The sequence below is a fragment of the Numida meleagris genome, chromosome 2 (assembly GCF_002078875.1).
Source record: "Numida meleagris isolate 19003 breed g44 Domestic line chromosome 2, NumMel1.0, whole genome shotgun sequence".
NCBI classification, from domain to species: domain Eukaryota; kingdom Metazoa; phylum Chordata; class Aves; order Galliformes; family Numididae; genus Numida; species Numida meleagris.
This window is the reverse complement of record NC_034410.1, coordinates 23,753,444-23,769,069: the sequence shown is the minus strand read 5'-3', so window position 1 is coordinate 23,769,069 and position 15,626 is coordinate 23,753,444. Positions and strand designations below refer to the sequence as shown.

General features: G+C 41.5%; 1 protein-coding gene across 4 annotated transcripts in view; it reads right to left on the bottom strand.

The window, feature by feature from the left end:
- Positions 1-15,626, bottom strand: part of DYNC1I1 (dynein cytoplasmic 1 intermediate chain 1) — a gene marked incomplete in the record, with an annotated part of 184,853 nt that overhangs the window by 86,774 nt on the left and 82,453 nt on the right.

Below are 15,626 nucleotides of genomic sequence, written 5' to 3'. Positions count from 1 at the left end.
GAGCTGGAAAGACAGACCTAGACCTCCTTACTTCTTCCCAACTAGAGCAATGTGATTCACTCCCCAGACCCTGGGGCCTGCATCCAGCCCGTGCACACTCACCAGAGGGTACAAACACAGCCTTCTGGATGCAGTGAACTAATAACACTGAAAACAGAGGTGATCCTAAAAGCCAGAGTTACAGTAATTAACAGTTAGGACAGACAAGTCTGTGGGCTGTGCAAGGATCATTCTGGAGGGGTTCTGAAGCAAAAACGTACCATCAAGACACAATAAGCACTGATGCTCTGGATGGGTCCGTTGTGCGACAGAACGTTTTCCTGGCCTGAGGCATTCAGTCATCAGCAAAACTACGGTAGGTCCTTTGGGGCTTCCTGAGCAATCCATCTGTCATCATATGGCCCATCAGGACATGGCTTTCTCCAGGCCCACTCACTACTCTAACACCAGTGCATTAACAGCGGGCCTGGCAGCAGCGAGGGACAATATGTCATGCTCCTCAAGCTGCTCAGCTACTGGCACCTTTTCCTGAGCAGGCTGGCTATTATCAGCCCCAACTTCTCAGAGGGATGTTGGTGCTGACAGATTGCATTCAGCCAACAGTAACACACAGCTGTATTTTGTTTTCAATAACATAATAGGCACCACTCTATTTCCATCACTTTGCCTACCCTAGGACTTCTCCCCAAAGTCTACAGAGTGCTGGTTGCTAGCTGACATCTCAGCTTCAGAGCATGACTTAGCCACAAAGCCAAGGAAGTGTCTCAGCATGGGTAGTATGCTTTTCCCTTTTCAGAAAATGATGAAATCTTGGCATAAGATCTGCCATCACTCCCCCTACCGCCAGTGACGAAAAGACGGAAAGCTCAGAGAAAAGGGGGGAATAGGTACAACGTGTACACAATGCTCACTACAGTGCTCACTTTGATGCCTCGTTTGGCAATCACGTTTCCCTAGGTACCCTATATATTCCTTGAAAGAGCTTTTACTGAGTAAGCCAGGGCATTTAAGTCAGCAGAGCACATACACTGCTCTGCCTGCTGTCTGAAAGGCAGCTAGCATCCCACAGCACCAGCAGAGAGTCAGAGCGTATCTCACCAGGTGTACACAACAGAAGGGTAAAAAGGTCCCTCTGTTCTCAGCCTGGCAGGGATGGGGATACACAGAGGACAGAGACATTCCCAGTTACAAAGAACAGATGGGAAGTGTGAGAAGAGAGAGCAGTGACCAGCAGAGCAGGAAGCGAATACTGCGCTAACCTCAGGTACGCATGCACACAGATAGGATCAGAACAGTGTACAGATGTATGCACACAGACACACTTATGGTAGATACCTAATGAAGCCAACTCCCACAGGAGTTTTGTGAGTCTTGCTTTACAAGTTTTCATTCCCTAGAGCACCAGCTCTTGGAGCTAGTTGTTTATATATGGATTTTAGCTTCCATTTTTAACCTGTTTCCAACCTGTCTGCTTGCACAGGGAAGTTTCAAAAGGTGAATGGTTTGAGAAAACATGCAGAAAGCAAACAGAAAAAAAACCAGCCCAATACTTCTCTGAAAATCTTGTGATTTTTAAGGCAACATGCTACACTTTTCAATGCTTGCCTTGTAATTTGCTAATGTGTAGGGACAATGTCATAAATGTGAAACATGAGATATTGTAGCAAGTTTTCAGACTGTAATGAAGCAAATACATCCCTGCCCCCTAGAAGTCCTTGACCTTCCTGATTTTGTGTGCCAAATTGTTTGCCTGCCCGTAGCTGTTCCTGCTTCTAAAGCAGAGGACTGAACGCTATGGCACAGCTGGAGCAGGGGCTGTACTGATACTTCGGCACCTATTAAGGTAGATCTTCTTTACTTCCCTTCCTTCCCCTTCTGGGAACAATTAAAACCAAGTTTCCCTAGATTTCCCTAGATCTAATTGCAGCAGGAAGAAGAACCAAAGGTTATTACAACACATGCCATGCCTTTTTGTCCAAGAGCACACACGTCAACATATTAGTTTTACAGGGAAGGCAGTGCAAGAGCTTATAGCAGGTTTGATACAGATCAGATGTCCTTATTTATTTACAGAGAAACATATACATACACAAAAGAAAAATTCAGCTAAAAGAATGATATGGTTGTGAGCCAAATGCTAAAATGCTAGCAAATGCCAGAATTTGGATTGCCTGGGCACGATTAGCTTCCTCCGCTCCCCATGTGTAGGCATGATGACATCATTCTGGAATTTCCTCCCTCTTGAGTGCTTGGCTTCATTTTCTGGGTGCTCACAAGAGACACATGGGGTCTGAAATGAAGGGAAGCTGAAGTCAAGTGGGCCCATGCTTTGAGAGGAAAGTGCTATGGAAATGCTATGCATGCAAAAGCTTCCAGATCTCTCACTTTCAGTTTTGACTAATTGTTGTCATTCTGACATTTTTGCCCCTTCTCTCTGTGCTTCAGCACTTTTGCGTGACTATGGTAATATTGTGAAGGCTGCACCAGAGAAATAAAGGTTGGAAGGCAATCAGTGTTTTCTGTGTTCAGTGCAATATTTGGACTTGAGATCTGAGGCCAGAATACCACGTGGAAGAAAACAAAAACTAGAAGGGTTAAAAAACTGACTTCCCATTGACTGGCAGAAACAGGAATCTCTTAAGGAAAAAAACCCCGCGTGTTGTCATGTAATTAAAACTGCGTCATCACAGACATTCAAAAGGGCTAACTAAGGATGCCCAGGAAACCTGACTTCTAGAATATCCGATGTTACTTGGCTTTGCAACCTGAATATTTATTTTCCATAGCTTTTTTTATATATAATTCACTATTTAATGTTGATGTATGCATGCTTGTACATGTTCATAGTACATACATTTACCACTGTACATAAGGATAGTTATGCATATGTGCAATTGACTGTGCACATTCATATACAATACAGAATGGGAAATGCTTTGGCATTCATTTTCCTGCATTTTACTTAAATAAGATAACAGTAAGCGTACATTTACTGAAGAGTCTGTGAGCATCTATATCCTTAGTTGTTTCCACAGAGGCCAGTTAGCCTGCATATGCCACAGTAGAAATTCTGCAGGGAGATGAAGACAGCTCTGTAGTTCCTGAATACAAATAGCCCTTCCCTATGTAAGAGCATATCTGACGTGGGGAAGTTCAGAGAAACAATTTTTCAACAGCTTACATAGCAGTAGTAAGAGTCTCCCAGTTGTATTTGGCAAACAGAGTCGTTACTGAGACCAGTAGTGCTACACTCTGTTCAGATGATCTAAATCAGAACCCAAATGTCTATTAAAGGAACCACATGAAAAGGAGCTAGTAATGAAGAAGTGTATGGCTGCTGTGTAACACTTCTTTGTAGATCTCAAAGGACTTTGCAAGGAGGTCAGTTTTATTATCCCCATTTACCACGCTGACGATCATTTACCATGCTGACACATAGACCCACTCTCTCTGTAGATTGCTCAGTAGTCCAACAGCTGGGTGGAGAAGGAGGGCTGACTTCAGAGTTTCAGCTTGGAGTCCTGCCCACTGAGGCAACCCTGCCTTTTACTGTAAATAAACCATTTCTCAATCGAAATGATCACTAAGTGCTTACATTAAACAAAACGTTTGTCTGCTGAAACTGGTGGAGCCATATGTGGAATTAATATAGACCAACACTGCTGGACCAAATACCGTTTCTTCCTAACTCGGAGCCTGATGACTCTCTGGGCAATAGGAGCTGGCCAATTAGTCCTAACAGTGCTTTGTTTAACATAATGAAGTAAATGCAGAGCAATTGTTCTCAGCTTGTTCTTAGCTTTGAACATTCTTGCTTCTGCTCCAGGCCAGAAGGTGGTCTCATGTGTCTAAAAGCTTGCCTTTTTTCACAACTGTAGAAGCTACTCTAATAAAAAAGTATGACCTCCCTCTACAACCCTGGTTTTGTTTAATCTGCATATAAACTACTAGTTTTCAAATGCTGCCTAGCTCCAGTGAGTCTGACCTTTTGCTTGGCCCCTGCAAGGATGGATCACCATTTTGCTATTCCAGAAAAAGGAGGGAGAAGCCCTGCAAACATGTGGCTAACTCACTGGCACCTGCAGGGGAAAAGCTCAGATCTGCTGAATTGGGCCACATGTTCACAGAGAGCACAGATATCTTAGGAAGTCATGCCTCACATTTATACAGAGCTGGATTTATCACTACTTGGGCTTTCCAGTGCTTTAAATCACTGTATTTATTTTTACAGCTTATAAAAACATACTGGGCACGTTCTGGGCAAGCTAGAATACAGTAGTTACATCTAAGAAGACTTCATATGATATTGGCTTATGTGTTTAATTCTTGAGATGAATACTGTTTTACTTGGGTGAACATTTTATCTTGGTTGCTTGTCTGAATTTTGGATTACCACTTTTAGGCAGTTAGCACAGGTTCTACTCAAATAGTTTACTAAACAGCCTTTTTTGAGAGAGAATTTATGTAATTACAAGCATCTACTTTGGTAATTACTGTGCCACCACTTAAACAGCAAGAAGCATGCTGTGCATTCTTCTTGGGATGAGGACTTATATCTCCTCAGATCTGCACCTCTGAGACTAGTTAAGAAGTGGCAGCTTCTATTTATTGTCCTAAGTATTGACAGCTATACTGAATTAGACTAGAGGCTCTGTTTTTACAAAGAAGACTTTTATTAAAGGCAAATCTTCAAAATAGCAATTAAATTAGCACCACAATAATATATTTTATTGCCTAAGTCACAGATATACAAGAAGTCAGCAGGTCATTATATGGGGTTTTATATCAGCATCAGTATTCCCTCAGTGCGTGAGAAGGCTCAGTTGTGAAAATGAAACATTCAATAAAATCAAGTGTCTTCACAAGAAGCAGACTTGACTTTGCAACTGTGAAATGCTAGAAACTGTTGCATCACTTTTATATTTACAGCTGTTCCAATTCATTTTGCTGCTTCTGATATGAAAGAATTACAAACTGAGCAAGGACAAATGCATCATGTTTACACTGACATAAGCCCAGATCAAACGAGTTGAATGTTGTCAGCATTATCCTGAGAAGAAGTTGAAACACTATCTTTCCTCACTGACTACATACTTTCCACCACTAGCAAAATATGCAACAAGAAAGGAAACACATACTTTTTAAAAATAGGACTGCTTGACATTTCACGTTTTTGAAAATCTATGATTTGCAATCTGGCTGAATGGCCTATTTTCATATAATGTAATTTTTTGAAACACGTCCAGTTTTTCACTTTCATCTTTTGACTGCCCTTTGAAGCACGAAGAGAATTAATTCATCAGTGAATTTTGTTTGCAAAGTGGGATGTGAGACTGGACGTACACTGGGCACATGTTAGTCATCCCAGATGGAAATATTCTTGCATGCAGGCTCTTTTTGGCAATAGGCAGCTACCTTCTAAAATGTATTTCAGTTAGCCAAAGCAAGGATGATTACTTACTGACAAATACTGAAAAAACAGAGGTGAAGAGATCTTAGCCTAAGCTCCGTGCAACATGCAACAAATTTCCAATTAGAATTTCATGCAAGTCTGAGCTTGCAAGCACAATGCATGAAAAATCACACACATGCAAGGTATCTCTGCCAAGTTTCCAGAAAGACCCCTAACTGCATAAAAAGAACACTAAAAAGCTCCAGGTCTATTTTCCAGAATTCCCTGTCCCTAATGTGACACACTCCCAACATATTATCTTGTCCTTATGAACTAGGACAGGCAGTTGTGGTTTTTTATTGGCATTATATCTGCCATATGAAAAGAGAACTTTAGAAGAAAGGACAAGACCAGATGAATGTATGTCTGGAACTACCATACTGTCATAACACCTAAAGGACTTGAGTAGAAGCATGTGACATTCCTCCTTTGGGTTCCATCTCTACTATTCATTAATTCTCTGGAAAAAAAAAAAAAAAAAGGTCTACCTGTATCCTTTTTGATCACAGTTCTGCAAGAGCAAGAATAAGTCACAGCACTATAAGAATGGACTGGTGAGCATCTTCCAACTCCCTTGATTATCTTCTTTCATCTTGTTGTGGTATATTACTTCTTTTGAAAAAGACAAGCTCCGCATATTGATGAAATACAGGCTGTATGAGTAATAATTCTTTTACCAGATTCAAGTATAGTGACTGAATCTCCTTGAAGATAATACTGTATCAAAATTTAACCACAAAATATATATTATACATAATGTTGGGCATTTACATATCACTGTAATGCAGAAGATTGGAAGACACTTTTTTCTCTGGAATTAAGACATTCAGCCTAACATCTTCTATGGTTAGCACACTAGTCATAATACACCAGTTTTAAAAGTGCAGGACTAAGAGAAAAAACTGTAAGTATTATTGCTCCTTGCAAAATGAAATTCTACTCATGTATCAGTCTGCCACATCCCCAAAGGGTTTTCTGATTCCATCCCTTGTTCTGCAGTGCCACTCTCTGCAAAGGTTCAGCCACTGTCCCATAACGAGCAGGTGATACTACTAGGCATTACAGCCAGTTCCCTAGAGTCCTCCTCTCAGGCTCCAGCTGTTCTTGTACCAGTGCAATGAAGGAAATATGTATTTCACATAGAAAACAAACATCGTAGCCTGACAGACTGAGAGGAGTAATTTAGCTCAGAAAATTTATTTTGCCTACAGCATAGGCTATGTCTGTATGGTTGCCACTTAAAAATTTGTCCTGAAATTTACTACACTTCCCTCTTAAAACAAGTACTCCATAAGTAGTTCTTACTCAACCTTTCTTTTTGAAGCTCTCCTTAACAATTACTGCATTCAATTACTCCTAGTTGGGGAATTCTCAGGTCTCCTCATATAAGATTTCTCATAACCATCTCCTGATCTAGGGTTTCACCACTCAGCTCCAGCTCCTATGCCTCTTCCCAACTTGGGTTTGCAGTCAGACATCTATTGGGTACATTGCAAAGACAGATCTTATTTTTCCATTTTCTGACAAATGATAGACTATCACAGCCAAATGGCAAGGAATCATCACTTTTTTTTTTTTTTTTTTTTTTTTATGGTAGCGTTTCACAAATCTTGATATTAAACTATCCAAATCTCTTCACAGCTCTGATGGCAAGCCTTCACACTGGCTCAAGTATTAGAATCAATGCTTCAGAACGTAATCATTTCTTTTCTAACTAAAATGGAAAGCTGCCTCTGATTCTTCAGGGAAGCATTTTTCTAAACCAAGAAACTGATTTTCCAGTTACTTGGCCTGCTCACAGTTTTCAGTTGTGGTGAGAGTCTCAGAATTCAAAGTGTCCCTTGTTTTTAGTTTCTGGTCGGTCTAGACCAGATGGATTTTTCTCTCTTCTTCTGGACTGTTGCAACATCACACTGATTGAAAGCATTTTTCAGTCCCCAGAGAGCTAAACTGCAGAGAGCACCATTGGAGTCATCATCTCTTCGATTCCCTTTTCTCCTCTTCCTCCCTCCCCAAAGCTCGTGTTCAATTCTATTGTGCTTGAAAATATTCCAGTTGGAAGTCATATCACAAAAAGAAAAGTACAGAAGTTTCCTTTTCTTGGCCATGGTTGGGACTTCAAATAAAAATGCCAACATGAAATAATGGTAGAACAGCAGAAGCAGCATTTACAGACCACTAGGTCCCAAACCAAATAGCATAAATTTAAAATATCCTGCTGGAGTATTGCTCCAATAGCATTATCCATTAGGAAAAAAAGCAATAGGGACAGTTCATTTGTGTGGATGAAGAGGGATTTGCTACATCATGTGGGTTTTTCACAACCTCTGAAACCTGTAAGAGGTTGTTTATTCCTCAGGCTGCTGCTGGCAGAAATCGTGCCATGCCATCAGCACAAAGGGACTCCTGCCCTGGAGAAGGGTACCCAAACACGTGGCAGATCTTGAGGTCTGGGCCTGCTCAAGTCATTTTCAAATCCTCAGATCATGTAATAGTGTTAAATCACAAAAGCCTAAGTACGTTAATGAAAACCAGTCCCCGCAACCTATGGCACGAGCAGCAATTGTAAAACAAAAGCCGCTTTCATACTACACAAACACACACGCACAGATGATGTATCTGGCATTCGCACGGTGCCTGATTTGGAGGTCAGTCACAGAAGACTGCTGCCTCAGCTGGACACTACATGCTTAAAACCTTAACTACATGGCAGACCAAGTGAAGCCTATGAGATTTTTACTGCTGACGCAGAGGCTAGGACTTCACAGACTCCATGAGTTCTCTCTCCTACTTTCCATCATGCTTCTGCTTGAGCAGGATTATAAAATCTTGCCACTGTGAAGTAAATTAATTCTCTGCTTCCATATTCTGTCTTAGTCAGTGAGGCCACACTTGTACAAGTTAGGTCAAATTCTCCAGCTGGCGCTGAGCTTAACTTCTCCCCTAGGCATTGGTATGGGCTCTTAAACAGGGTAGGCCTATAAGAGATTCTCCCTTTATTTTTTTGGATATGAGGTAACATTTTGGTCTAATACCCTAAAATTAGCTGTATGGCAACATAGTTGTTTGCATAACTTCAACTTTTCCACACATCTCTCTTGCTTTCTCTTTTCTATGGCACTTTACAAATAAAAATCAGTGCTTAAAGTGTAGCATTTTCTCCTGTAACTAAAACATCTGAGAGCACAAATCTCTGCATTTATACACAAACCTCAACAGAGAGAACTGGAGACAAGAATGCTGATGTATTACAAGGATAATTGGAAAAAACAACTGTATTCATAAACAATTACCACAGCAAATACACAAAAACTCCCTCTTTGTCTCCCTGACACACACATGCATACCCTTTGCTCAGCACTTTAAAAATAACCATTAGTCATACAGCAAATGCATTTTACATGAGCAAAGGTTCATTCCAACATTTGTCTTTAAAAAGGCAGGCAAAAATCATTTTATTAAAAAGTTAAACTACAGAAGAGCGGCTGGGTGAAGGCACAATGATTTGTGTGATTATTACAACAGGCACCAAGTGGACTCCGCTTAATTCGGTTTCCCACTGATGCCACTTCACCTTAGTCCCTGGTGTTAGCCCTGATTTGCATCAGCCTGTGTGAAAAAGGAATTCCCTCTGACAGTTTTGAACTTGCCATGTTTTAATTTCACCCCTTCTGTGTGCACAGAAGCGCACACAGGCTCCCTCCCCTGCTATCTCAGTTTCAGGGATACCAAGGGATGTCAGCAGGCAACACCTTTCAGCAGCAAGGAAACCAGGGTGCCCAAAGCCACTCCTGAAACAGCTGCAGATGGCGGAATAAACTGGTCTCCCAGCTCCTAGCCAGACACTGCCTCCCTGGGGCGATCAGGGTTGCTGTAGAGGCTGCCGGGCCTCCCTCAGTCAGAGCAGCTGCTCACCACACAGCCAGCCTCCTTGGGCGTGCTGCGCCCTGCTCCCAGCCCTTAGTTCCCCCTCTCCTCTCTGCAGCATGGCAGAGTGGCTCTGGCTGTTCCCAGCCCTCTTTCTGGTGAGGGTCACGCTTCAAAGCCTCCAGCCCCCACAGAGGAAGGCCTCATCCTTCCTCCTAGCCTCCCTCCAGCCTCCATGGCATCGATTTTCCCGAGCCAGACATCAAAAATTCCCTACTTGCAGTTATGTGGGTGATGTGTGCAGAGAGCCATTCCCACCTGCAGATACCTGTTTGACATAGAAATTCCCTCTGATCTGGATTCCCAAGTGAATGCTTCAAGGTCTTCAGAGAACTTGGGTCTTAAGATGCTTATTGAAAAAATGCAAAAAACAGCTCTCAACCCCCACAAGTCCCAGATTGCTATGGTTAGAAAACCCATCTCAGCTTGGAGGGTCAGTGATGCTTTTCTGTGTGGCGTTCAGGTTTATCAGAACTGAGCAGGCAGACTGCATCTGCACTTGGGATGAGGGCAAGATGAAACTGCAGCTGGGCACTGCAATTTGCTTACTTGTCTCCACTTTACAGTTCTGATTCACCAGGAAAATCATTTATGTGGCTACTTTTTATTTTTCAGACTTCAGAAAATGGGTTTGTTGAAGCGCCATACAACAGGCTGTCTCTAAGGTAAAATACTCCCTTTTCTCTCCAAACAGTGTAAAGACAGCTTGCAGAAGCACTCAGCTACAGACAAGGGTGTTAAGTAAAGAGAACCACATGAAAATGGAGATAATCACAGAACATCCTGAATTGGAAGTGACCCAGAAGGACTACCAAGTCCACCTCCCGCCACCACACAGGACTACCCAAAATGCAAACCATAAATTACGTACAATAAACTGGGCTATACTACCTCATAGCCTTTCACTCTTTCACTTAGAGAGACTTCTCTGCATACACTTTTTTTTTTAATAGAAAAAAACACAAAAGAAAGAAGAAGCTGGATTCAGCTCCTACGTCCCTTCAGCTGTAAGACAACTCACAGCTGCAAAGTTTACATGTGTTAAGTGGGGATGCCACAAGCCAGTCTGCAATGAGGTTGTCATCCTCATCTGAGGAAACACAATGTGCATACATGCCAATGAATTCACCGCAAGTGAAGCATTTGGCAGAGATAATTTAAAGCACATTGTAATTCATCAGTTGACTATTCTATCTAGAGCTGATCGTAAAACGCAGAAATGCTGCAGCCATCAAAAAGGTGCAGCTTCACAAAATCTTAGTCTTTTGCAAAATATAGCCACCATCTTCATGGAAGGGGAGAGATTAAAAAAAAGTAAGCTGAAGAGACAGTGCTAAAAGTATCAAAATGGCGTATTTTGACAGTTTCTGAATGAAATGTTGGGGGTTTTCCATTAAAGCACTTCTCACTTTGTACTTTTAGCTTATTTTAAAACATGAGATGAAGAAATCAAAATAAAAGGTAGCATTTTTGTTAAAACATACTGCTACTGACCAGATTGGAAAATAAGGCAAAATTTTACATAACGTGGAGTTTGAGAATACTCCTTCAAACTGAAACAAAATTCTAATTTGAAATGTCACATTTCACAACACTGCATGAACAAGGGATTCCCAGCTCTAATTCTGCTGCTACCTAAGTGATGAAGTCTTAGCTGAGCTAGGTTTTTTAGATCAGCTATTAGAGCAATTCAGAAGCACACACTGGGAACACATTACTGTGATGAGCCTCTTCTCCTCTGATCTGAGATTCCCTCTCCTACAACTTGAGGTTAATCATTTCTTCTAGATGGGACAAACTTCCAGTACTAAGTGGCTCAAAGCAAAATTCACATCTTCCTGAGAAGACGATGACTGACACAGTTGACAAATATACACAGAGCACATATGAAACACAGCCCAGTACACCAGAGCTTCCCAAAATTAGGAGGGAATGTACAAATGGGCATTTATCACTTTCTGAGGGCTGATCTTGCCTTTTTTTTTTTTGCATGCAGAGCTCCAAATGAAGGGGACAAATGCATTACAGAAGCCAGCAAAGTACAACCAAGCACAAATCTGTACCTATGGCCCTTGCATGGCAAAAGGAGAACTGCCTGTGAGAGTATGATAAGTTCCTCTGAAACTATTGTCTTAGTCGCTATACTGTTATACAGCTGGATAAAAAAAGGAAAAATCAGCACAACAGAGGTGTTTGCTTTGGGGTTAGACACCAGGGGTAATGCTAAATTCAGCAGCCAGAGCAGAACAAATAGAAACTGTGAGCTTTCCACCACATAAATGAAAATTCATTCAAAAGGTGGAGTGTAATGTTCTTCGAGATGGATAATTCACATAAGCTGTGCGATTCAAAGATTCATGTCTCCACACCAGCTCCACACCACTTCAGGATTTATGTTTTATTTCAGTTTTCATCGGACTGCTCATGAATGACCAACGACAAAAGAGCATGTGTGCATTTTCCTTTTTCACAAGTCCTGTTAATGAGGACTCTGTTGCATTAAGACAGTCAAGACTGTCTCTGGCAAAATGTGTTGAACCAAGGTGTTTGTGCCTGCATAAAATTAAGCCACAAGTAAAGCACTTATTTCTGACAGCAGATTTATAATAGGAAAATCCCAGCAGGAATGAAGAGTTAGAAACCACCGCTATAACCTTTTTCATAAACTTCACCTTGATTTAGTATCTCAAACAAGTAGCAGGAAAGGCTAACAGCAGAGGTAATCCTATCATCTTTTCTCTGACAGCACCATTCCATCTTTTTTACTTCCTCATGCTGCTAACATGAATTCAAATCATCTGTGTTTAAAGTTAAACGCAGTGATTGACAGATCTTTGTAGTCTCAGTCCGTACTGAAGATTATTCTAGATACCTATCAGTTATTACTACAAGCCCTGTCTGATATTCAATACCTACAGGGAAAATTGTTTTTAACGGTGTAATATCTGATCTATTTTGAAAGCTATTTTAAAATAAGAAACTAACTATAACCAGGTGGCTAAAATCCAGACAGGTTTTTTATGGGTTGATTTTTGGAGGGAGAAGGTGGAAGATAACAGCAGAACTCTGTTATACTGAAGTAACAACCATGATTCAGAGCAAAACGCAGACAAAAATGAAGCATTTTGTTTTGATTCCATGACATCAATTTCTGAAAAAACACCTATTCAAATAACATAGGGTACAGCAAAGTTTATGGGTTTGTTCCTGGCTTTTAATACAGCCTCATGACAGCATGTGCTGCTCTGAAGTTACTGCTGGCTTTCACAAACACAAGTCACGTCAGAGCCCAGCCATTATGCCACAAAACTGGGAAACTGCAAGAGACCTGGGTGCACTACATCTCCTGCTGTGGACACAAACAGAAAACACAGCAGTGAATCAGTGAAGGGCCAGTAGTACAGAAAAGCAGCAGAATATCCTCTTTAATTAACAGCCCATAAGCTCAGCTCTGCCAACCCCACAGCCATGATGCAGCTATCAAATTTAAATTCAGCTCTTGATTACAGAGTTACAGGACAGGCTGGCTATAGGCAGAGGAAGAACAGTCAGTTGAGTAGGAGAGCACTCCAGCGGTGCCACACTCATAGGGAAGAAAGAGGAAGTATTGTCCTTGCACGTGGGCAGACCAGTCCCAGTGGAAGGAGAGACCCAAGAACAGAGGGATGGCTGGGCAATGTCAGCTGGGGCACCTCTGGTACCCTGAGCCGCTCCAAGGCAGGCTCATCCCTGTCCTCAATTTATCCTTCCCCACCACTTGGTTTTACATCTGCCACTGACAGACTTTGAAACAGTTCTGGTTAATGGCGCCTCTCAGAGCTTCATTTTCCCTACCACGCTGATATTTAATAACAGGGGAAGAAGCACGAGAAAAACAGCACAAATAGAGGGCAGGACATTGCCCTCAAATTCCACCACTTTGTGAAGCCTTATTAACTTTGTGTTCACAATTAACTGAATCTGAAACTGCAAGAGACAAAGACCTAACAGTGCTGCTTGGTTCAAGAGTCTTTCCTGGTTTTGTGACTGGGGTATGAAGAGCAAGCACAGTTAGTGTGTTTTGGCTGTAAATCATGGTAGGAAAAAATAAACACAAGTGGGGAAAGGAACTTGTGTGTCTTGGGCTAGATGGGGTGGTTCGGGCTGCTGAATTCCTAGTGGTTTTTTCAAGATTTCATTTATCCCTGGTTGTTACTTTGTGTGCTTTGCAATGAAAAATAAGTACCAAAGAGATGAAAATGCAGACTTTTAAAAGCCAAACTCAGTGCCCTAAAATCAAAGGCAGTAAATGCATCAGTAAATGCATCAGTCATTTGGCTAAATCTGAAAGTCATGAAGATGGGCATATTCCATCAGCAGAACTGACAGCTAAAAATAATCTCACATAGCAATGTGAACAGAATTACCTTTTTCCTGCACCGGACAAATAAAATCTGATTGATTATAGCATTCTCAGTTTTGCAGTGCTACATTACATGGGAGCCTGAAAGAGGATGATGATTTAAATAAAAAGATCCTCCTCTGTTTGTCAAATTGTCATTTTTCCATCTGCAAATAATGAAATATAAACTATTCTGAAAGGGAGAGAGATGGAGGGGAATGTGTTCCACGGATCTGTGGAGAACCACATAGAAACATATACAGAAAAAGAAGCTGCAGCACGGAGCACTTCCTGACCTCCTCTTGGCTACAAGTCTAAAAGAAGTCTCTAAGGCAAGAAGCATGAAAGAGCTTAAACAAGAAACCCTTCAGAAGTACAGCTCTTTGCTGCATGAATACCACAACACAGGGAAAATCTGCTGTGTAGGAGTACAGTCCTCCCACTTGAAAAGAGCTGGTAATGCCATCATGTCACGGAAAGATTTTCTTCATGGCTTTTGTGCATTGAAGGCATTAGCGAAGTGGAAAAAGTGTGAGCTGACAATTGTGTGAAAAGAAGGGTTTCTTAATTACATTGTAAAATATGTATCATTTAAAGATGCTGCAGAATTAGTGGTAAAAATACACGTCATCCCATGTAAGCGGATGCAAAATCAGTGCAGGTTAATCTAGTAGACATTTTCACTGGCTTCTGGATAATGCTTTCATGAGCTCTTTACAAATATCAAGGAGATGCTACATTCATCAATGGAACATAAATAGTCCTGCCACTCTAGCTTCCTGCTGCAGCGTTTACACTCTGTCTGGACCCCTGGTACAAGTCAGTCCATGGTTCAGCATTTAGCCTAATTTGGCTTTTTCTGTCTCATTTATTCACCATTTCCACTTCTCTTGTACCAGACTGAAAGTCAACAGTTAACCAATGTAGACAATCCAGACATTCAGGTTTGAGTATTGGCTCAAACTGTGCACCCTCACGACAACAGAAAGACATAGCCCAAGTATCAGAGATGAGAATTGAAACCTGGGCTCTGTGTTTTGATCTGATGCCTTACACAGGAGGCTGTGTGACTGAATCAAAGTCTTAAGCATCAGGACTGCAAATAAGATTTCCCAGGTTTTGAACCAGTATCACTGCTTGAAGACTACACCAGGACAGTGGCAGCTTTGCTGTTAATGCCAAACTTTCTGGGTATGCTGAATATGAACGTAGTCATTCATACTATTTCTTTCTGTTACAGGTTGGTTCATCACTGCACAGCATTTTTCTATTCCAACTGGCGGAACAGCCATCCTGCTGAGCCTGCCCACCACTATTAGGACCAAAGAATATTCTGCACAAACAACTGACACAGACTACTTACAGGGTAAAAAATCCTAACATGAAATAAATGCCAGAGATATATTTCCCTCCCTGTCCTCCTCATGGAATTCAGAATCAAAGGCCAGACTTACTAAATAGCATTATCCTTCTCCTCACTAATCATCCGAAGAGCATTTTCTTCCACTGTCACTTTATAATTCAGGAAACTTCTTTATTCTTTTCCTTCTTTTGCCTTGGAAGTCCACTGCAAATTATATAAAGCATGATTTCTGGCTCTCGTGATACGCTTGTACACTGTCTCGTGCATGTGCAAGCATACACATGCACGTTCAAACACACAGTGCTAACATGCACCATGCTCTGGGCTATTCTTTAAAAGAACAGGCATCAGAGCCTTGAAGTGCAGCAGTAACAAGCTGTTCCGAACACGCTTTGTGTTTTGTTTCCAGAGGAGGTGTGGTGGGGGCACAAGGGATACTTAATCATAAAAATGCTGAATATTTAAGCCCTCTCCCTGTTCCACCACCCCCATTTAAATCAGCA